This window comes from Balaenoptera ricei, chromosome 3 (assembly GCF_028023285.1).
Source record: "Balaenoptera ricei isolate mBalRic1 chromosome 3, mBalRic1.hap2, whole genome shotgun sequence".
In the NCBI taxonomy this organism is placed as follows: Eukaryota; Metazoa; Chordata; class Mammalia; order Artiodactyla; family Balaenopteridae; genus Balaenoptera; species Balaenoptera ricei.
In genome coordinates this window covers 51,756,438-51,780,052 of record NC_082641.1, presented here as the reverse complement: position 1 = coordinate 51,780,052, position 23,615 = coordinate 51,756,438, and positions in this window count along the sequence as shown.

Sequence of the window (23,615 nt, the reverse complement as noted above, 5' to 3'; positions counted from 1 at the left end):
TAAACACACTGGAAATAAAAGACACTGCCACATTTAAATTCCTGATTTAATAAACTGTGACTTCAAATAACTATAGAAAATACATTGTAATAAGAAACCATGCTTACAAAAATGTAATATGAAATGCAATCTTGGATGTAGCATAATGAAAATTGCAAGCTAAGAAACATGGTTTGAAAAAAGTCCATCTCTCATACATACATGATTAAAGTTTAGAAAAGTCTTCTATCTCATCCTACAAATAAAACCAGAAAATCAATAACAAGGTTTTTTTTTTCATCCTCAAAAACATAAATTAGGAGAACAGAAGGATTAAAAAAGATAAATAGCAAAAGGATGCTAAAATGAGAGGAATATATATCTTAAAGGACAAAACCACAGGATTTCACATGTGAAACGATAACCTCCATGAATATATTATACAGTAAGGACTTATTTACTATTGAAGACTAATTGTAGGTAATACTAGAATGGAATAATAATAGAATAATAGAAATAATAGAAATAATAAAATAATAGAAATGGCTAATCTTATGATTTTAAGAATAGGCAGATGGAAACCTCTGACTTTCTCATCTTCACTCTTTAAGAGATAATGTCTCTGCTTCCTTCCACAATACCTTAAGCCTATGCAGGCAGATCAGGTTCTCCAACCAAAGTACTCACTGCTCTTTTAGTTTTGGGGAAATGATGGAGAGTTTCAGTTTCTTGTGGCTGCTGTTACAAATTGCCACAAATTGGACATCTTAACACATAAAAATTTATTCTCCCATGGTATGCTAGAAGTCCTAATTCAAGGTGTCAGCAGACCAAATACAAGAACGAGAGATGTTCCTGGTGTTCTTTTCACTTAAGAATTTATTAGAATTTTAGGAGCTCTGTGCCAGAAACTGGGGGCAGAGACCAAAATATACATTTTCTGTTATTTCATGTATACCAAAATAAGTTTCAAGTCCAAAAGTGGTCTGCAGGAAGTCTCCCCTCTTCTTCTGGGGTGGTCAGTCTTTTTCCATTAAGGCCTTCAACTGATTGAATGAGGCCCACCCACATTACAGAGGGTAATCTGTTGTACTCAAAGTCTGCTGATTTGAATGTTAATTTCATCTAAAAAATACTTTCATAGAACATCTAGAATAATGTTTGGCCAAACATCCTGGTCCTATGGTCTAGCTAAGATGACACTTAAACCATCTCAGTCATCTTTGCCTCCGAGCTCACTATTTGGCTGAGTCTGTCAGATCTGCTTTGCAGTCTCCCTAATAATTCTGATTCCTTCCCCCTCTCTTGTCACAGTGTCAGGTCAGAGTCGTGGTCCAAAACCTTTTCCTGTCATTCCTTCTTCCTTCTCCTGTGTCTTTCCAAGGTGTTACACTGTACCTCCTCCAACAGTTTACCTGTACCACTAACTAACTCTACCTCTGCCTCAGTGTGCTTTCTCAAGAACCTACACAAGCGGGGAATTTTGGAATAAACATTTGCAGGCCTCTTTTTTAACTCCTTGCTCCCCTTAAGGGCTCCTGCCTGTGGGAGAAAGTTGATAACCTGATTGATCAGCTCTGACATTTACTGGGGCCATTTTGTATTGGTGGTTAAAGTCACTTTATGTCCATGGTTGGTGTTAGGGGTGACACATCTTCTTTGTGTTCTATTTTCTGGATCCATGCCACTGGCAGTGAAGAGGGCCAAGGCCTTTTCCCCAGTGAGACGTTGGGATGAAGCCTGGCTGGTCTTTCTGCACTCTCTTCTCCCCCCTGCATCCAGCTGTAGCCTCATGCCCCAGCCACAGGTGAGGTAGCCGGGGGGGGCATGGCGGGGAGTGCCTTGAAGTGACTTTTCTTCTCACTGTTGTGGCAATATCTTGACTTTGGTTTTGTGAGGAGAGGAAGGGTAAAACAGCAAAGATGACAGAATTGTGGGAGAGGGAGCGAGAAGCCTCTTTTAGGCCATGTACCTTGCTTCAGGTTTTCTCAGAATGATATGGTGAGTTAAGAAGGACTTACTCAGCCACTTTGCCCCCTATTTAGCTATTGATATAATAAGGATTCTCTCTCAATGAGAATATTTGGTGGAAGATTCTTTTTTTTACTTTATTTAATTAATTTATTTTTGGCTGCGTTGGATCTTCATTGCTGTGCACGGGCTTTCTCTAGTTGTGGCGAGCGGGGGCTACTCTTCGTTGCGACACACGGGCTCTAGGCATGCGGGCTCAGTAGTTGTGGTGCACGGGCTTAGTTGCTCTGCGGCATGTGGGATCTTCCTGGACCGGGGCTCGAACCTGTGTCCCCTGCATTGGCAGGTGGATTCTTAACCACTGTGTCACCAGGGAAGCCCTTGGTGGAAGATTTTGAACTCCTAACAATACTGAGAAAGTTACTAGATCATTCGTTTAACATTCTTATGCTGAGCACTGCACCTGGGACTGAAGATACAAAATCAAATAAGATAAAGCTTTTGTGCTTAAGAAGCCCTCAGTCTTGTGAGGAGAAAGCCATGTCAGCAAACACAAGCAAAGCTCTAAGAGAGAAGTGTACACAGTCAGGAGTGGGGGTCACATTTTCTAGCTCTTCCTGGGTGGTGGCACGTGGATGAGTGAGTGTCCAAGAGAAGATAGCCCATAAGTTGGACCTAGAAAAAGTAGGAGGAGTCTGAAAGGTAAATGGGGAAAGAATTCCAGGCAAAGGGAACTCTATTTTCCCTGGCAGATATTGGTATGTGCAGGAAGTGGAGAATAACTTTGTAAAAGAGACCAGGTAATAAAGTACCACACAAACCACCTAAGATGGCAGACTTTCTTTCTTTTTCTTGCTTTCTTCCTTCCTTCCTCCCTCCTTCCTTCCCTCCCTCCCCCTCTCTCTCTCTTCCTCTCTTTCTTTCTCTCTCTTTCTTTCTTTCTTTCTTTCTTTCTTTCTTTCTTTCTTTCTTTCTTTCTTTCTCTGCTTTCATGGAAGCTAGTTGATGATAGCAATGCTATATACAATTTAAGGGTCTATTGTTGCATATTTAACTGATAGACTTTATTTAGGAATCACATCCTCCATTGCTTTTACTGGTCTTTTGATTGCTGAGGACATTAACTTTTTTTGTTTTTTTAAAGAAAGTTAGCTTTCTTACAAGAATGACTTTCACCCAAGGCAATTCCAACAAGAAATTGTCAATTGGTAAAGAAATGAGAGTAGCAGGAACCAGGGAGAGAGTTATCAGAGGAGTTGAATTAAATAAACTTCTTAGTGTACGCATGATCTTTAGAACAGCAGTGAACACACTAAGACCTCAGGTACATAGTAAAACGTTGTGTTATTTAGAAAAAAAGTCTCATATTAATAGCTCAACTTGTATCGTCTACATGATTCAGGGAATCTGAAGAGTATGTTTCTAAGAAGAAAAAATGACTGCTACCTGGTATGTCACATCAATTTATACTGCTGGCCTCTGAACTTCAGCTCCTTCATTCATTCTTTCATTTATTCATTCAACAAGCCTTTATCAAACACTACCAAAGTGACAGTCACAGCCTGCAACCCAAGATAGAAAGGGGAGAAATAAAGGAATGAAAAAGGAACATGAAGAGGGATTAGTCTCCTTGTTATGCAAATGACTGAGCCTGAAAAAACACAGAGATCCATAGAAAATCTGGTCTTTGGCCCAATTGGCACATCCTTTTTTGCATGGTTCTCCTTTACTTTGAGCCTGATCTGTTTTTAGGGCCAATGCTTGAACTGGTGTTTAAAGCTGTAGTTTCTAGTATGAGTTCGTATTGATTGGAACAACATCCACAGGATCTCTTGCGCAGCTTGTTCCCATATATTTGGAAGCATCTACCCTTGAAAACACTTTTATCTGAAACTATGTATGCCCCCCTTTTTTTAAAAAACAAGTCAACTGTACTGCAATGTTTTGCTGGGGCAAAAAAGACAAACTTCATGGAATATTGTTCTAGTAACATGGTTAGTACCCAGGGCAATTGGCATTGTGTAGATCTGGCCTTGAAACAATGTTTTCCAAGACAGAAATGCCCTGTGATTTCTAAAAGCGAAGTGCCCCTAACAACTTCTGATGAAGAGTTTGATTGTTGGACCAGTGATATCTGCAATTCTAAAACAAATTCAGCTAAATAGTAATATCTACAAGTTGGCAAACTGAAAAATTACTCCTCAAGATTTGGAGCCCTTGTGTACTGAATTTCAGGAGAATTTACTGAGCTTTCCATAAATAGAAATAAAATTTAAATGAAAGTTCATATGTGATACCTGCTAGCTAAACTGTTAGAGATGTATGCAATTTTCTTAATGCTAAAGTGGCATCATAATCACCTGTAGTTATCATCGTTCTCTTATCCCTTATGAAGTAGCTACTTTTACCTCATTACATTAATACAAAACAAGATTTACTCCAGGTATGTCCAACTATGGGGTAAAATAATGTCATTCTTAGTAATTTAACTTAGGTACATTGACTTAGATGTTTGGTTTTCTTTTTTCCTTAGATTCAAGTATCGCTTTTAAATAATAGCATTTATCTTAGTAAGTCCAAAAATTACCAACAAGCCTAGCCAATTTAATTATTCATATTTTCATATGATGTATTCGGTGTTTGTTACTGCATAACAAATTATCCCCAAGCTCAGCAGCTTAAGACAACAAACATTTATTATCAGACAGTGGGTCATCATCTGAGGGCACCTTAGCTGGGTGACTCTGCTTCGGAGTCTCTGGAAAGGCTTCAATCAAAGTCATGGTCAGGGCTACAGTCATCTCTAGGTTCTCCTGGGCACATGACTGTTGGCAGGTTTCACTGGCTGGTGCATGAACACAGTTTTTTCCACATCAGCCTCTCGCAATGTGGCAACTTGCTTCCCCCAGAATGAGAACTGAGAGAGAAAGTAAGAGAAAAAAAAATATTGGGTCTCTGTCCTTGGAATTCCCTGGGTGATAGGAATGTCTTTTGTTCTAATGGGGTGACTCTTGGTGGGTTAACTGGATAGCTTCAGGATGGAGACTGGCACCAGAAAGGTCGAACTGTGATTAGAAGCTTGGAACTTTCAGCCCCACCTCCATCTTCTGGGGAAGGAGGAGGGGCTGGAGATTGAGTTAATAATCAGTCATGCCTATGTAATGAAGCCTCCGTGAAAATCCCTAAACTACAGGGTTTGGAGAGTTTCTGGCTTGGTGAAAGCATCCATGTGCTGGGAAGGTGGTGGACTGTAAACTCCATGGGGACGGAAGCTCCTGTACTTGGGACCCTTCTAGATCTCACACTTGCTGTGCACCTTTCATTTGGTGGTTCATCTATATCCTTTGTTATATACTTCATAATAAACCAGTAAATCTAAGTGTTTCCTGGGGTTCTGTGAGCCATTCTAGAAAATTTTTGAACCCAAGGAGAGGTTGGGGGAACCCCAATTTATAGATGATTGTTCAGAGTGCAGGTGACAACCTGGGACTTGTGATTGGCATCTGAAGTGGGGGCATCTGAGCTCTTAACTTGTGGATCTGTGCTAACTCCAGATAGATAGTGTCAGAATTTAATTGAATTGTAGGACACCCAGCAGAGAATTGTTTGATGTGTGGAGAACCCACACATCTGGTGTCAGAAGTATTGTGAGTGTGTGAGCAGAGGAAAACACATGAGTATTTTTCCTAGACAGAGTTATCAGGTCCAGTCCACACTCGAGGAGAGGGAGTTACACAGGGTATAAATACCTAGAGGTAGAGATCACTGGGGGACCTTTTAGAGGCTGCCTATCACATATGATAAAGTTGGTCAGCTTTACTATTCATGTTTTCAAATGGTAGGTTAAGACTCTACCATATCATGATTGTGATAATTATTTTTTAATTTGGGTTTTATGTTCCATGATAATCATTTCTGCCAGAGTCTTTGCCCTGGGGAGATGGGATGTTACCTTTTAGAGAAATGGAATGGTGAATCATACTATTTTTCACAATTTGTCCTCCCTTCCATACCCTTGTCACACTTCAGTGTAGGAGAAATATAAGTTGCCACCTCCCTAACTTTAGGCTTGGTCATGAGACTTGCTCTGGCCAATGGGACATGGGGGGGAAGAAACACTGTGCCAGTTCAGAGCAGAAGCTTTAAGAGTCATTGTGTGTCCCCACTCACCCTCTTATACTCCCGCCTGCCAGAAGGAAAACCACAGGATGGGAGACACTGGACACAGACCTCATCTAGAGCTAGGCATAAGCCAGCTGAGCCAGTTAACCTGCAGACCTGAAAATGAAAAATACATATTTGTCGTGGTAAACCTCGAGAGTTCAGGGATACATTATTGCTGCAGCAAAAGTTGACTGATACAAGTGGGGACGGCAGGGAGGGAAAGAGCAAACATCCCAAACAGTGTCTACTTTTGTCAGTATGTATTCTGTTTCCAAATCCCACTGAGACTGACTGAAGCCCAGTCTCCATAGGTAATCGCATTGGAGAATGCTATGTTTCAAGAGCATTCAGTCCCCAAGACTGGCTGTATGACTTTGGAAAAACTCTTAGGACTCTCAGTAAAGTTTTGAGTACAAAAGTGTATATATATATATATATATATATATATATATATATATATATATTCAGTGATTTCAAGCTGTTGTGTTTAAAACTTGGCAAACGTTCAGTCTTCTAAAATTTCAGATATTATATTTCATCTCTGTCAAAAACTTTTTAATTTGGTTTACTTTCTAATTGACATAATTGCTATTGAATCCAAATAGTGAAAGAGGAAACTTCTAAAATGAAATAATAAGTATGCTGACTATTATTAACTCAGTAGGATAGCTGTTTAGACAGTAATATGATTATGCTATATCACTGAACATTGAGGAAAAAACATGAAAGGGATTTGGTAGACAACATGTTGCCTCTAAATATCTCTGGGAACACTGATATATATAAAGCAATTATACTCCTTATCTGAAAAAGACATTTTGAACAGTATGGGAGACACTCATTATAGAGGTTAATTAAAAAACTTTTTTCTTTGTTTCATTTATTTGTTTTTTAACACCTTGCCTGCATATTCAAAGAAGCTTTTCTTTCAAGTCTTGCAAAATTATTTAAGACTACCAGGATCAGAAATCATCTTGAATATAACATTTGGGTTATTTGGGTATATCGTGTGTGTGTGTGTGTGTGTGTGTGTGTGTGTTCGAAACCTGCATATCCCAAGTGATTGTTAGCGCTTCTAAAATTCATTTATTGATAGCTCAGCCTTCTGTTCTGTGACCTAATAGTCTAATTGCTATAGAATGTGGAGTTTAGGGACAGAAAAATATGATATTCAAAGTTACATAGGAAAAAACATTATTTAAATGATAAATTAAACCCTGTGGTTAGCTTGTCAGAGAGTCAATGGAATAGAGATCAGTTTTCACACAATTTTCTATGTTGAGATGCTTTGTGAATCACCCCTCCCCCAAGGACTCCAATTTTTCCTCTGTAAACTTTTTTTTTTTTAATTATTAACACCTTTAATTATTATTTATTTATTTATTTATTTGGCTGTGTTGGGTCCTCGTTTCTGTGCGAGGGCTTCCTCTAGTTGCGGCAAGCGGGGGCCACTCTTCATCACAGTGCGCGGGCCTCTCACTATCGCGGCCTCTCTCGTTGCGGAGCACAGGCTCCAGACGCGCAGGCTCAGTAGCTGTGGCTCACGGGCCTAGTTGCTCTGCGGCATGTGGGATCCTCCCAGACCAGGGCTCGAACCTGTGTCCCCTGCATTAGCAGGCAGACTCTCAACCACTGCGCCACCAGGGAAGCCCTCCTCTGTAAACTTTTAAAAATTTTAGTACAAAGAGAATAATTTGGATCAAATACAATTAATTTAATCTACCATTCCTTTTCCTGCCCCTCCCCTTTCCATTCCTTTCTGTCCCACTGTTATCACGCTAGTTACAACCTAGTGTCTGGACTACAGCACAGATTCCTAGCCAACCTTCTTATTCCAGGCTTGTTTCCCTTCAGTTCATCCAATCACCTAGTAAGGTGCCCCCCTCACCCCTAGAACGTGAAAAATGAGGGAAGCTTTGCCCATTAAGAAAAGTCATGTGAATGCTGTGTAAGAGCAAAGACTGACAACATGAGTTAAAAACAGGATTGCTCCAAGGCCTGCAGGAAACCTCCCCTCTGAACCACTCAGAATGGATTAACATATCCAGAGTGGCTGATACCAAATTGTGCAAACTGACCAAGGCTGGTTATCTCTGGAGGCTTCAAAAGGGAGGTTCCAAGAGGCCACCGAAGAAGTGCCCTCCCAAGGCCTATGGTTGGACCAATCCAAAATGATAGTTCTGGGGAGGTCTTAGAAACTATCCCTGTCACACTGATGCCTGGGTTCCGCTGCAGAAATTCTGATTCAGTTCAACTGGGGTGGTGCCCAGCCTTGGTATTTATTTATTTAATTATTTATTTTAAAATTTATTTTTATTTTATTTTTGGCTGAGTTGGGTCTTCGTTGCAGTGCGTGGGCTTTCCCTAGTTGCGGCGAGCAGGGGCTACTCTTTGTTGCAGTGCGCGGACTTCTCATTGCAGTGGCTTCTCTTTTTGTGGAGCACAGGCTCTAGGTGTGCAACCTTCAGTAGTTGTGGCATGCGGGCTTTGGTAGTAGTGGCTCGTGGGCTCTAGGGCGCAGGCTCAGTAGTTGTGGCTCATGGGCTTAGTCGCTGCGCGGCATGTGGGATCTTCCCGGACCAGGGCCCAAACCCGTGTCCCCTGCATTGGCAGGTGGATTCTTAACCACTGCACCACCAGGGAAGCCCAGCCTTGGTATTTTTAAAATAGCTTTATTGAGATATTGTCAATATGTATGTACACTTAAGGTGTACAACTTGATGTTTTGATATATGCATCCACTGTGAAAAGATCACCACAATCAAGCTAATTAACATATCCACCATCTCTACATAGTTACCGTTGTGTGTGTGTTGGGGGGTAGCCTTGGTATCTTTTAAATGCTCTCCAGGAAATTCTAATCTAGGCTTGAGAACCTCTGGTAAACTCTAAATTCCAACTATAAGACAGATTCCTGCCTACCGTTAGCCCCAACCAGCGAACAATCCATCTGGTTCCATGTTTACCGAGCAATCCTCTGATTGCCCAGAATTCGGCTAGAGGAAGACTTGGCACTCATCAAGCAAACTAAACTTCGAGTCCTCGATGGTGGTCTTGCACATTCTAAAAGAGGATCTTGTCATGATTTTCCATTCCATTCATGGAAAGAATAACTTAAGTTTATTAACAAGAGAATTTCCAGTTATATTTCTCATAGTAAATACATGAATTGGAATTCCTTTGTTCATTCTGGTCTCCTGTGAATTTATCATGGTTTTGTCTTTCACCTCTTAGTGCAAATAAAGTCCTTGCCTGGGACTTTCAAAGTGGAAGGTAAGATTTAGCAGGCTTTCCCTACAGACCCTGCTATACTACTTTTACCTGCTCCTTGTGTCTACATCCTGCAGCCAAATTAAATCTTTCTAAAGTGCAGTTTTGGTCGTGTTATAATTCTGCTTAAAAATCTTCTGGGACTTCCCTACTGTCTTCTGGTTCCAATCTACCTTTCTTCTCCCAGGGCTTTCCAACCATATGCTCCAGGCAAACTGAATCATATAAGCTCCATACTTCCCTGTCTCTTAATTTGAAGCTTAAACTGGCCCCTTCATCTGGCACATTCTCACTTCCACCCTCTTATCATTCCTTACCATCTTACCTGGTTAACTTATTTTTAATGGTTAACTTACTTTCCATGTGCTTTCAATCATGCTGCCTTCTCCCCCCACCCTAGCCATAAACGAAATATTCCATTCAGATATACCTTTATTGATACCATCTCAACTTGTTTTCTCAGTCTAGAACTCTCTTTTGTCGCTTTCCACTAGCTAGCTAGTTCCTGCTCATACCTTATTCAAGTTTGAACTTAAATCTTTTCCTTTAGGGAGGCTTTTTCTGACTCCCAAGCCTCAGTGAGATGCCCAGTATATGTTCCCATAATTCTTTCTACTCCTCCGTTGCAACAACCATCACATTGCCATTACTTGCTCAGAGTCTATGATCCCTGCTAGTAGCGAGTTCCATGAACATAAGGACAAGTCTACCTTATTCACTGCGGAACATCAAGCCTCTAGCCCAGTGCAAGGCACATAGTAGATGTTAAATATGTATGTGCCAAATGGATGTTGAATGAATTCAATTTTAATTTAACACATTTTATTAAGTGCCTACCACATGCCAGACAATGTTCTAGGTGCTGGAGGTATGTCAGTGAATAAAGAAGACAAAGATCCCGTCCCTCATGGAGCTCAGATTCTATCAGGGAAAGATAGACAATAGACATGTAAATAAGTAAATTATGTAGTAGGTTAAAAAGTGCTAAGTGCTATGAAAAAAATGAAAAATTAAAGTAAAATGAAATTGGAAAAGTAAAATAAAAATGAAAAAGTAAAATATGAAAAAAAATGGGGGTGCACAATTTGCACTACTAAATAAGGTGGTCAGCGTAGGTCCCATTGCAATAGTAACATTTGAGCACAGATTTGAAGGAACTGAGGGAGTTAGTCATGCAGACATCTAGGGAGAAGAGTGTTCCAGGGAAAGGGATGGCCAGTGCAAAGGTCCTGAGAATTCCTGGTGTGTTGGGGAATCATAGGAGGCAGTGTGTCTAGAGCAGAGTGAGCAAGGGTGAGAATAGTAGGAGAGGAGTTAACATCATGGGGCCCTTTAGGCCATTTGTAAGGACTTTGGCTTTTATGCTGAGTGAAAAGAGAAGCCATTGAAGGGTTTTGAACATGTTCTGACATGATCTGACTTATGTTTTAAAATAATTACTCTGGCAGCTAGGTTAATAACAGATTACAGAGGAGGAGGGCAAAAGTAAAAGTAGAGAGACCAGTTTAAAGGTAAGAGAACCTGGGAATTCCCTGGTGGTCCAGTGGTTAGAACTCAGTGCTTTCACTGCTGAGGGCCCAGGTTCAATCCCTGGTCAGGAAACTAAGATCCCACAAGTCTAGAGGCAAGGCCAAAAAAAAAAAAAAAAAAAAAGTAAAAGAACCTGAGAGGACCAAGTTGCTTGCTTGGACAGCATGGTAGCAGTGGAGATGGTGAACAAATGATGAAATTTTAGATTTTTTTTTTAAAAGGTAGAGCCAACAGGATTTCCTGACAGATTGCATATGGAATGTGAGAGAGAGAGAGAAGAATTGCAGATGATTCCAAGGCTTTTAGCCTGGGCAAATGGAAGGATAGAGCAGCCAGAAGGTAAGAAGGGAAAAGTTGTGGGTTAAGTAGGGTTTTGTTTTGTTTTTTTTGTTTTTTGAGGGTGAGGGTAGATCAGGACTTCAGTTTCAGTATATAAACATGCTGAATATTAGATGTTTATTAGACATTTAAGTGAGGGTGTCACGAATCCAGTTGGATATATGAATCTCAAGTCCAGAAAAGAGCTCTAGGTTGGAGACACAAATTTGGGAGTCATCAGCAAGAAGGTGATATTTAGTCATATGCCTAGATGAGATCATCACGGGGGTAAGGGTAGATAGAGAAGAGAAGAGGACAAACAACCAAGTTCTGGGACACTCCAATCATAAAGAAATCTAAGAGAACATGCTGAATCAACAAAGTATACAAAGAGAAAAGAGAGAGAGAAGATAAAATCCAAGAGAGTGTGTTGTCCTAGAAACCAAGGGAAGACTATTTCAGGGAGAATGATGAATTGTGACAAATGCTGATAAGTCAGATAAGGACTTAGAACTGCTATTAGATTTAGTAATTGGTCATTGGTGACATTTATGAAAGCAGTTTTGGAAAAGTGGTATGGGAAAGAGCCTTTTTAGAGTGGATTTAAGAAAAAATGGGAGGAGAGGAATTTGAGGTTGAATGAATGTATGTCCTTTATCACATTCTACCTTTTTTTTTTTTGGCCATGCCGTGTGTCTTGTGGGATGTTAGTTCCCCAACCAGGGATCAAACCCAGGCCCCTGGCAGTGAGAGTGCTGAGTCCTAACCACTGGACCGCCAGGGAATTTCCATCATGTTCTACCTTTTGTTATCATTATTATGTCTTCATCTTGTTTCTTGTAGATAATAAACTCCTTGAAGACAGGAGGAAGCTGTGTCTCTGACAACTATATAGCTGCTGTGGAACCTGACACAGTGCCAGCATAGAGCAACACCCGATAAATGTTGCTTGACTGACTGACTGAATGAACATTAAGGGTGAAATTAAGTTTTTCCTTAACCGTTTGGTGTTCCTCCATTTCCTTTATAATTCTTCCTTCCCTCCCCACACACCCGGGCAGATGCCCAGTGTCTTTCCCTGTTACCTTCTAACTGCTCCAGCTTTTCCCAACCTCCCTTCACCCCTTACTTGGTTGACAATTTACCCACATTAAACCTATTCCCTCAGGAAGGTCATGGGGGTAGGAATGGGATGGCTAACCTAATAAGACTACTCCAACTTGGGAATCTACCATTTCATGGGGCTTCTAATGGGTAAAATCCACCAAAGAAAGGTATTCTAATGATGGGTAGTAAAGGTGAGTAGGAGCCAGATCTCAATACAAGAAAAGCTTGAAATATGAAAGTGTGGGGGTTTTTTCTTCATTTAATCTGAATTACACACATCCAACAGGAATATTAATCAGCTGTTTCTAAGAATAAGAAAACAAGCCAAAGTAAATCAAAGCACAACAGACTTGTTCTTAATTGCCTTCTCATGGCATCAGCTTTTATTTTATTAGTTGTAAAATAGTATTACATTTTTTCAAATGAGTCATGGACCTACCTGTCTAATGGTTTAATGCACTTTCTTCAAATTTTTCCCTGGAATGTGTTGATTTTAGGCTGTCATATAGTCTTTAGTTAATTTTGGAGTATAGAATTTGGATTGCTGGATTTCATTCATTCATTTATTTTGCTGGATTTCATTCATTCATTTATTTAAGGGAAACATACATGTTAGACACTGTGGTATTAGCAACAAAAACAACAATGAAACAATAACAATAAAAAATACATTTAAAGCAAAGGCCAGATAACATCCATTTAAGAATTAGCAGCTGCTGTTGCCCATTAAGGTAGATAGGCTAAAACTAACCAGAAGTTTCCTCTTGTTCCTTTTCTAAGCTCTCCTTTGCAATTATGAAATACCATTCAACTATGTCCTCAAACACTTATACAAATATATTTTGGATAATTGAATCCTCAATAGATAGGCGCTATATGCTATTGCAAATGAAAACATTGAAGTACAAAGAAGGAAACTTAGTTCAAGTTATTTTACAACCAACGTGCAAAAGAGCTCAAGCAACAGAATTATCCAAGCGTGGAGTCTGAAAGCAGTTTGATAAACACCTTCTACCAAGTTGAAGGTAAGAACTGTATAAATTCAATAAAGCAAATTATTTCCACAGGGAAAAAGCACACAGGAAGCGTCCTGAGAATATTTCTGTCATCTGGCTATCTTATTTGTCCAGACAATTAGCAAAAAATCACCACATGATTTTTCCTTGGTTTACAAGGACTGCCTGGCAGCCAAGATCAGCACCTGGGGTGAACGACATGTCTCAGTAAGGTGAAAGGAGCAGAGTGTAATCTGAAAACAATATAATCATCAAAGAACATAAATGTACATATTATAAATTCATTAATATTTGAATCAAAGGAAAACAGGGAAAATGAAGAAGTAAATAATAGGTACTGAATTTATTCAGTAAATAAAAGGATTATCAGCTCAGCAAAGTTTAGTAGTCACTGTTCAGCTCATCCCTGAAACTCCATGTCATCCAGGCAGGGGGCTGCACCAGCTGTTGCAATTCAAGCTTGCTCTTGTATTATTCAGGCAGTTTTGCAATAAAATATGGAGTTAAAATGAGCTAGCCTTTTGCATTTCCCTTTGCAGCCCTTCCCCCAACAATCAAGCTATCAGAAAAGCAAAATAAAACCAAACAGTATCTCAGTAAGAACATTTTATTAGTTTCCCCTCTGTCATTATTCTCTTTTGGCTGAGCAATCTTTTTTTGACAACAGAGTATTTATCTTCTTTGCAATGCCTGGATTCATGGTCTTATGCCATCCACTGTGGTAATAATTTAGCTGGATAAAAGGCATAAAGTCCATTTTGAAAGTCAATTTGTAATTTTTGCATTTTAAACTATTTTTCCTCATACCCAAAATCCATTTCAAATGAATGAAAAGATTGACTGATAAAATACTAAAGTTTAGAAATCAGAATAAAATATAGTATGATAGCTATGAACATTGTGAAGAGATATTTTTAAAATTATAAGCTTAGAAACAATAGATAAAATAATACAGAAAATATTGACAGATTTACATGTGTACAAATAGTAACATTTTCACATAAAAAAACAGAAAAAGAGTTAAACAGTCTCTATTTCACAGAGAGCTCATGGAGGAAAACCCCATCTCTGTGGGACCATCAGATTTTCTATTGTTGCTCTTATTGTACTATAAAGACCTTTTATAATATACTTTTAAAAATCCTCAATGTCAGTCAAAGTAAAAGGATAAATCATAATAAATCATAAACCAAAATAAATCATAGAAGACTAAATAAATGAGAAAAGAACATGAAGCCTTAAAAAGGTAAATGAAAAAATTCCATGAATAGCCAAATTCTCATGAAAAGAAATCCATGGACTCAATAAACATACTGGAAAAAATGTCAACTTCATTAGTGAACAAAGAAATGCAAATCAATCAAAAAATGTACTTTTTCCCTACTGAATTAGAAAATATATAATTATTATTATACATATTGTATAATTATGATTATTGTATAATTATTATGCATATCGCTGGATACAAAAAAGCGGGCACTATGGTACCTTCTAGTGGTTGTACAAATTGCTTCAATATTTTTGGAGCCTATATTGGGTCCAAATGTTGGATCCACTATAGCTCAAGAACTATAACATGTCGAAGTTTCTGCTTTCTGCCAAGATGGCAGACTAGTTTGGTTTGCAGGCTCCTACCCTCAAAGCAGCTCTGGAGTAACTGTAGAAGTTAGAGGGAGGTATAGATTCCAGGAACCAATACCACCAACAATAATAATCAATGAAGAATCCACTGAGGATCCTTATCTCAACCAATTATAATGAGAGTTGCAAAATGTTGATTTCTTCCATCTATCATTTCATCTACATTTATTAGCTGCATTCTTTTATAAAGAAGAGCTTTCCTTCTTTCTTTTAAGTGTAACTATGGACTTTTGGATGCTATAATCATTGTCATCATTATTCTTTTTAATGCTCCAATTGTTCCAAATTTAACCAGTGAAAGTCTCTTAAGTCAGCACCTATGTCCCTTTGACATGATCCAATTAATTTTTGAGCACTTCTTTAGTTCGTGAGACAAGATGTCCCAGGTTCACCTTGAACTTTCCCTACCCTTGACCTGGAATCAGCAATTTTCCAAGATGTGCTATTCCTTTTAGTGGGGAATGGTATTTAGAAACTCATCTGGGCATGAAATTTCAGGCATTGCTATCAGTTTTTTGCAAAGGGATTTTTGGAGTAGTCATGCCCTTCTGAAGTTCCAATCACACGGTGTATAGCACTGCATATAACATTGTTCCTCAAAGGCAAGAGGGGGTCTGTGAGCCAGACACCTTCCTGGAGCTTCAGGGAGATAGGTGGAACTGAGAAGGGGTGATTAGAGCAGAATCTACCATCTTAGTTTCAACCTCAGCACTCTAAAACAAAAATGACTTTAGGAAAAAATTATGGGATTTATTACCCCCAACTTTTCTACCTCATCTGGGTCATTGAATAGACACAGTCCAAAGCTAAAACTTCTTCCAGATGTCTTCTTTATTTCTTAACTTAGTCCACCTACAGGACTGGCTCTATTCTAAGGCATATTACAGAACAGGCTTATTTGTTTAAGGGCCTTATTAGTCTCCAGGCCTCAGACTATACCAGAATAAACTCTTCCCTGGTCTTAACAGGAGAATGTGAAATACCCAGCTATTGACTGTGAACGTGTGTGGTTTGTGTAAACTCTATGTACCAAAAATATCAATGTATCTATCATACCCAATTTAATTTTCCACCTTAAGCTTTCTTGCTCCAGCCATGCTGTGTGAACAGTAGGTGACCGGACTCCTCTGATCCTTTCCACAGTTGACTGGTCTAGAGCTATTCACTTCACCCAGTCAGATTCCTTCTCTTAAGGATCTGAACCAAGAGACCTAGAGGGAGGTTTCAGTCATCAGTGGTCTAATGTGGAGTTGGGCCAATAGCCACATATAAGGTGAGGAAGTAAAGAAAGACGACTGAGAGCCCATGACAAATGGACTAATCTGGAGAAAGAATCCGGGGTGAAAGAGGCCACACCACTGCTAAGAAATAGAGCGCTTGTGACATTCCAGTTCTCTGTGTCATTCCTTGTCCTTGGAGTCTGTGAAGTTTCTGCATCCTTGAAATTAACTTCTCTCTTTAGTAGAATTAGTTTGATTGTTCTTTGCAATTGACAATCTTGGCTCTGATACTATACAGCAGGGGACCCCAACCCCCGGGCCATGGACCGCTACCGGTCCGAGGCCTGTTAAGAACCGGATACACAGCAGGAGGTGAGCAGCTGGCAAGCGAGCGAAGCTTCGTCTGCCGCCCCCCGTCACTCCCCATCGCTCTCATTACCACCTGAACCATCTCTCAGCCCCCCCGGGTGGAAAACTTGTCTTCCACAAAACTCGTCCCTGGTGCCAATAAGGTTGGGGACCGCTGCTATACAATATAATGGTGTACATCTTTTTTTGTTATAGGGAACCATTGTGTTTTGGGTTATTTTATTTGCAGTTATCAAATGAATAGGACATTGCCAAATATTTGCATAGGAAAACACTGTGGTATAAAATATTAAATGAACATAACATCTACTTCTTTTGTAAGAGCTATCGATTTTTTGTGAATCTGTGCCTCTATAGCTAAGATTTGGATCAATCTACAAGCAAGCCAACCAATCAGAACCCAGTGATGTCTTGATCCTGTGTAAGCCTCATACATGTGTCTAGTTATGCTGTTTATCAGGATTTGGTGGTTCAACTTTGGTAGCACCTATTGTGGAACCAAGCAATACTCATAAGTCAAGAACAGTAAATGTTTATGGCTAGTGAGTCATATTAAAATAAAAATATGAAATAAGATAAAAATATGGAGAGGGTAGACATTTTGAATTAAGTTAGGGAAGGAAAAAAATGGAAAAGAAAGTGGCTAGCAGAATGCAGTTTGGTGTGTGTTTGATCTTCTCCTGGGTCTGGCCAGCTCCTGAGCTGCCTCTGTCAGCTCCAGACCTGGATGCTGGGATGGTAAGTTCCACTGTGAGATGCTGGACATCGCAGCAGATGCTACTGTTGCCCTCGCCCCCAGCCTCTTCACCATGCTGGTGCACCCATTCCACAGCTGCTTTACCTGTTGGTTAGTAACAGCTCACAGGTGCACCCTTCTCCTGAGAACTGCCTTCTGCCAACAAGAGCCACCTGACCTAGAAATGCTTGGGAGGTTATACCCTCCCCTCAAGTGTGGCCCACAGTCAATGTCTGACTGGTATGCAGGTACGACAGCCTAGGACCGCTTGCCTCCTATTAAGATAACTTGCTCCAGAGTTCCCTGTGGGATCAGGCTAGAGCTAGATTTTGACTGAATCCACATCTTTGCCTGGCCTTTCCCCTGGCCCTCAGCCTGCTATCCTCACTCCTCTACAGGTTTCCCCTGAGGGCATTCTCTCAATGAAACACTTGAACAGTAATCTCCATTTCAGTTCTATTCCTAGTAGATCAAATTTAAGACATCATCTAACATTTAACCTGACTAAGCAAAGATGTTCTTCAACTTTGCTACTGTCTATAGATTTGCTAGCACATCAATGAAGGGGTAACTAGCTAGGCTGATCATTTCATATTCAATTACATTTTTCCTCTGTGTGGATTTTCCTCTCCATCTCATCATCTATGTTTACCATTCAGCACCAGACTTGTCTTCAGAATTATCTTCGTGTCTTTGTTTAGGAAAATGCCTTAATGAGCTGTTTGAGGGTGGAAAGAGAGACCCTGAGGGCATATATTTAAAGAGGAGGATGAAACAAAAAGACAGACAAATTGATCTGTATAAGAGTGAACAAAGGGACTTCCCTGGTGGTCCAGTGGTAAAGAATCTGCCTTCCAATGCAGGGGATGCGGGTTTGATCCCTGGTCAGGGAACTAAGATCCCACATGCCGCGGGACAACTAAGTCCACGCGCCACAACTACTGAGCTCGTGTGCCTCAATGAGAGGGCCTGCGTGCCACAAACTACAGAGCCCACACGCCCTGGAGCCCCTGAGCCACAACTAGACAGAAGCCCGAGCGCCACAATGAAGAGCCTGCTGCAATGAAAGATCCTGTATGCCTCAACGAAGACCCTGCGTGCCGCAACTAAGACCTGACGCAGCCAAAAAAAAAAAAGAGTGAACAAAGATTTTATACTGGGGTGAATCTAGAAGGATAGAGGATTTGGGTAGAAGAGAAGAGAAATTTGGCAGTAAGACCGGAGAAGGAAGAAAATTCCCAATAGTAGAGTAGCCAAAAGATATTTAAGGCCAAGGGCATCTAATATTCAATAATAAGTTGTGTTGTTATGAAGTAAACTCCCCATAACTCTAAATATTCAGTATAAATTTAATTTGCCAGAACAACATTGTGGACTGGTAATGAGGGAAATAAAAAGAAGTCAGGGCAGTAAATATGCCAGTCCCAGAGTCACCCCTTTGCTGACATCTACAGTGGGTAGCAACATCCTTTCAAGGAGCAATAGGCCAGGTGTTCTGGCAGCAACAAGCAGTAAAGTGAATGATGGCCCACGGGACACCAGCCAAGGCAGAGAGAAGCAGCTGTGGCATGAAATTGACTCAGGGCAGGTAGGAGACAAAGCCTCCTTTCCCCCGAATAAACTAGAAGAAAATGACTTAGAAGCAGGGAGCAAAGGTCTGGAATCTGGATTACATACACACACCCCCCAATGGGTACCTATTATTGTGAACTCAGTGTCTTTAATGAAATTCTGGCAAAGTAGAACACAAAGCATTTAAATTTGTAACATGGTTACATAACCTTTATTTGGCTTTCTTTCTTTCTCTCTCTCTCTTTTTTCTTTTCCCCAGCATAGGCAAAATCAGAGCCTATTAGTGCTGTCCTTGGGAAGATTGAGTGCTTTTAGAAAGTGTACCCTGGAATAAACCAAAGACAAGCACAATCTGGTAACTAAAAATGGTTTCCTAAGAGGAAAGGCGTGTACCTTTCCTTTCCCCTTCCTCGAAGTCCTACTGACTTTTTCATGTCCCATCTCAAATATCCATCTTCCTGACCTATTCCCAATCAGCAACGATTTCTTCCTCCTTTGAGCATTCTGGAACTTACAATTTGAAGAGTTCCTAAGTTAATATTAAATTTTACTATGTTATATCCAATCAGGACTCATTTTGGGAAATATAAATTAAGACAGAGACATTTAACTGGCAGCATTTCAGAAGTTCTATTGGCCATGTGGAATTCCTCACATAAAGTAAGTCAATCCATGTGCGAGGCCAAGCCTATTTCAGAGAAATTGTTTCATAATGACTTTATAAGCTCCAAAAATATAAGAACATCAGCCAATACTTGTATAACATGTGCCATGTGCAAGTTCTTTGCTCATGTTAATTCATTTAATTTTCGTTGTGATCCTATGAGAAGTACTGCTCTTATCCTCATTTTACAGATATCTGAAGAATGGAGATGCTAAATAACTTATCTAGGGAAGTAGCAGAACCAAGATTGAACCCAAGCAGCCTGTCCTTAACTGGTAAGCCATACTGCCTGATGTCTAATTTTTAAAATCCTGGTTTACAAATCCCATTCTTCTCCCCACACAACACCATAATCACTCATATGACAGACCTGATGAGGGTACACAAAAGGGAACAAGATCAGGAAAATGTATATTCTTTCCCTCTGTCCTGGGAAATCTTGAACTCTATAAATCCTGGAGCTCTTGATATTTTCTGATTTTTAACAAAAAAATTATGCATTCATAAATACTAAAGGATCTAGGCCTTTGCTATATACCTTGTTGCTCCGCATCAACCTTCAAAGGTCTTAAATGTATATCAGATAGGTGCTGGAATGAGTCCCAGGTCCAGAAACATGTTTATTAAAGTAATTATTCTGACCTAGTTATGATGAAGGACAAGGCAGATATATGCCCATTCGGTCACTCTCCCTTGAAGAGCTCCTTTAGCGACAGATGGGGGAAAGAGCAAATTTTAAATCTGTCTGCCCTGAGTTTACCAATTATTCTATTTTAGTATTTTATATCCATCTGTGATGAATAAAATGTATGTTGTATGTTGAATATATAATTGTATGTCTTCTCTTTTCCCTCACTGGATTGAACAACTAAAGGGCAAGTCTCGATCTCTGTATCTCCCACATTACCTTGCCCAGTGCCTTGTACCCTAAAGATTTATTGAAATTGGACTAAGTATGTTAGGTACATGTTGTATCTATCAAAATTTGAGCAGGAAATATGAGGAATCAAAAAGAAGAAGAATCAAAAGAGAAATCAAAATTTAAAGGAAGGGCTACTTACAAAGGTGTGGGTTAAAGGAAGGTGGTGAAGCATACAGGGGCTGGGAAGAGCAGGAAGCTGTCACCTCCCCTGGGTCTGAAGGAACAAGGAAAGGGAGCAGCTGCTGGAATCTGGCAAGGGCTGAAGCTGTAGAAAAAAGGCCGCCTCGCAAGAGCTGTGATCTTGGGTGGGGGAACATAGCCACTGCTAAACTGAGCTAGCAGAGAGAGAAAGGAAAAGAGAAAGAGCTGATGGAGAAAATACCTAGACCTCTTTCTCTCTCCAGCATCAGATCTCCTGGAAGGGCCTCCCATTGGCTGATCCAACCGGAAGCCAACAGACAGAGTGGATAAAGTTGGATTGTAATCCAGAAAGGCACACGGAGAGTATGCAGTAGATATATATCTAGGTTCACTCATTCATTCAATACCTACTGATTACTCGGTATGTGAAAAGCACTGGACTCAGTAATGTGAGAGAAACAAATATGAAAATAGCACAATTCCTATGGAAAGTGATTATTTACATTTTGAAAATGATTTATAATAGATTGTAGCAAAAAAGCTTTTACTGTTTTAGGTGTTCCCCCCAACAGTATATGCACATGGTTAAAATGGGCTTGTGATAGAAAGTGACAATTCACTTATCTTCCTCACATCACTCCTTCTCAGAGAAAAAGTTGGTTTAATTCCATGATAATCTACACATCTCTAAAAATATGCTTATACTGAAATTTAAATTAATCAACTGTAGACACTGTTAATTTACTTTAGGGAAATAGTCCTGGAGAAAAGAGTTCCATTTAATAACGGTCTCAAACTTGATCTCTATGGCTGGATCGCTACCCAGTCACCCAGAGTGAAGGTCACCAGCTAAGAAGTTCCACCTAGGTGTGCAGAACCTCCAATCAGCTCCTCAGCACCTTCATTAAAATTTAATTTTAATGTTTTCAAAGTAATAAATTTCAAACTTTAAAAATCAATTAAAGTATTACAAAGCTTCTAATGAAAAAAAAAGTCCTTGTTCCCTGACCTATTACAGCTCCATTTTTCTCTCCACAGAGGTATTATTTTCAAATCTTTTAGCTGTTTCTTCTGGTATTTATCTCTATATTTCTAAATATATAATGGTAACATTTTGACTTATATATACATCAAAAATATTCATAGTAGTTATGTAGGTAAAATCATGCTTACAAAATCTTTAATCTTTGCTTAATTTTTTTAGTCTTTATTTCATTTGCTTTTTAAAAAAATTATTCTTTTAAATTATTTTTTTTAAACTTTTTATTTTATATTGGGGTATAGCCGATTAACAATGTTGTGATAGTTTCTATTTCATTTGTTTTTTAACTCCATTATTTTCAGACCTCTGGATGAGGTTCCCAAATGAAAATTTAATACCTTAAAGATTAACCAGTTGTAAGAGGACATAAAGAATGTATCTTACTGCCCACAAGTGTTTAATAGACGTATTCTTGAGACATGCATAAACTACATTACCAAGTTGATTTTAAGTTCATTTAAGGAAACTTTAAGACACTTACTACAGTCTTCCCTCGGTATCTGAGGGAGATAGTTTCCAGGTGCCCCACGGATACCAAAATCTGTGGATGCTCAAATCCCTTACATAAAATGGCACAGCACAGTTGGCCCTCAATATCTGTGGGGTCTGCATCTGCAGATTCAAGGGGGCAGACTGTGTATGAGCCCTTTGTCAAAAATTACTTTGTTTTCAGATCTCTGTTCAATAGTACATATGCCTTATTCATTCTACCCCAATATCATATTCACTCTAAAAATACCTTCGTATTTAATTTATGGCTTATTGTGACATGAAGATAATTTATTTTCTTGTCTTGCATTTTGTTAAGGTTTTTCCCTCTTAAGTGAATTACTCTGTCTCTGCTTCTATTATCTCATTTGGATCCTAAATTTATTTTCCCCCCAGAAACAGCCATATACACTAGGTCTGTATTCTTTGTTCAACAAATTTGTAAGAAGAATTTTATGTTCCAACGTTGATTTTCCAAAGAACCAATTCAGTTCCATTTCTGAATACCATCCTTCCCCATCATTACAAAAATTTTTCTGAAAGCATTCTTTCTACTAAGTGATTTGGTATGGTGTCTATTTTGAGCATATGAGCAAGCACAATTATTTCTAAATCCGATCACAGTGTTTAAGTTACAGTAGAAAATTCCATTCAGTACCATAAGCCTATATTAGAGTATATGTTGATGTCCTCATCACAGAACAAGGTGCTGAAATATCAGACACAGCACCTCAGCTCAACACCTCAGTTCAAGAAATGTATGGTGTTCGGAGTGACACATACATGAAATAAGTAAAATATGAAATGAATGGAGTTTGAGAGCCAAAATGAGTGATGCAGTCAAGCATCCAAAAAATGAAGAGATCAATGTGGGTTGAGATAGTTGATACAAAGTTTCATGTGGTTGTTGAGATCAGAGAGCCTTGGAAAAAAGCGGGGTTGAGCAGGAGGTAGGCAGGGAGGGACAGTTCGTGGCAGAAGTGACATGTGATATCTGGGAGACATAGATAGCACCTACTTGCCTGCATCGTGTTGGAGTAGGGAGAGCTAGAATCAAAACGGCCAGGCAGGGAGAGCTTGCCTTCCACGTTGAGGAATATGACATTGGATGATTTTAATTGTAAGGATGTCTTACTACAGATGCTCCAGGGACAAAAAAAGTCTCAACTTATGCAAAGTAGACCTTGGAAAAAATGTTGCATACCATGCACCAACAAAGTTTAGTGATGAGAAAGAATCCTGTGTGGAGTGGAACTACACATTGGTTTGAAGTAGGAGTGATTATCTCAAAGTGAGCCCAAGGCTTGCAAGCCCCAGCTGAGAGCTGAAAATCTGTGGATTTTCACAGCGTCAGTGCAGGTTGTTGCAGGGTTATTTTTATCATTCAACCTCCCCTTCATCTTCCCCACCCCACTTTCTTCCTTTTCTCCTTTGCATTCTGATCATGCCTGGAAGAGTTCTAGA